Below are 1,386 nucleotides of genomic sequence, written 5' to 3'. Positions count from 1 at the left end.
ATTTTAACATTTTAAAATAATTTTTTTAGTTACAAAAATTCTTATATTTTGTGACAAACAAATAATTTGTTACAAACAATATTGAATTTTATGACAAATTAATTCTTTGTTACAAAATATTTTCAACTTTTGTAACAACTTCATCTTTTGTTACAAAATATTTTAAAATTTTGCAACAAAACACTGGTTCATTACAAAAGTCAATATAATTTGTAACAAAAAAAATTAAGTCGTTACAAAATATCAAAACGTTTTGTAACAAATTGTATTGTTGTTATAAAACATTATTATTATGTAACAGTTACTAATTTTTGTTACAAAAAAATAATTTTTTGTAACAATTTTAAATTTGTTACAAAATTTTTGTTACAAATGTTCCATTTTCTTGTAGTGATACTTCAATTAAAAATAAACAAAAAGAAAAATCTTGTAAATTTGGGATATGAAGATCTATGCTTGTAGAGAAAAGAAGAATTATTGTAGAGAAGAGAATGATGATTAAATTTGGGGATTAAAATTTTTAATTTTGATTTAGGGACCAAATTGCACTATAAAAGTTTACTAATCCACGTCAGCTAGCCGTTACCTGACCAGTGTGTCACGAAGGAGTCCAGATAAGCTTTTCGGTAGTGCCTGGTGGACGGAATATGCCGAAAGGACGTATCTGAGTCCCGGAGTGTAACTTCAGAGATGAATATGGGTAACTTTTAAGTTCAGAAACTACTATGAAACTCGAGTGCAACTTCAGAAACCACTTTAAGACTTATTTCGTACAAATTTTGGTTTCACCGGCCTCCTCCAAAAATTCTTAGAAAAATACAAGTCTACTACTTTATATTTGTGATTGGTGTTCAAAAGAATTACTGAAAGGTCACGAATAAGTTAATTTGACCTCTAAAAAATGTATTAATAATTAGTTTCAGTTAAGTTGGTCATTCATTAATTTCACACATATGAAGTCAATTTTGACACATATTGTATCACGTTCTTAACGTGTCTATATTAGTAAAAGATTAACAAAATAATCAACTACTACCAAAAAAATGTTGAATATCATTGAATTTATTGTCGGATTTAACGTCAGACGTTAGCGGTGAATTTACCGACAAATTTAATAATAAATTCGTCGGATAAAAAGATTAGCGTCGGATTTAATATTTCGACGGTAAATTATTTGTCGGTAATAATTGAAGGAAAAACAAAAAATATTGGTGCCGATATTACTGTCAAATTTACTGTCGAATTTATCCACTGGTAAATCTCAATTAATGGAACGTTATTTTTTGGTCATATGCCATTACCGTCGGATTTATCCGGCGGTAAATTCGACGATAAACATGATATAAATTCAAAATGTGACTCTTTTTCCTCGGTTTCGAGAACACC

Source organism: Arachis ipaensis, chromosome B10 (genome assembly GCF_000816755.2).
Source record: "Arachis ipaensis cultivar K30076 chromosome B10, Araip1.1, whole genome shotgun sequence".
NCBI lineage: Eukaryota > Viridiplantae > Streptophyta > Magnoliopsida > Fabales > Fabaceae > Arachis > Arachis ipaensis.
This window is presented reverse-complemented; position numbering follows the sequence as displayed.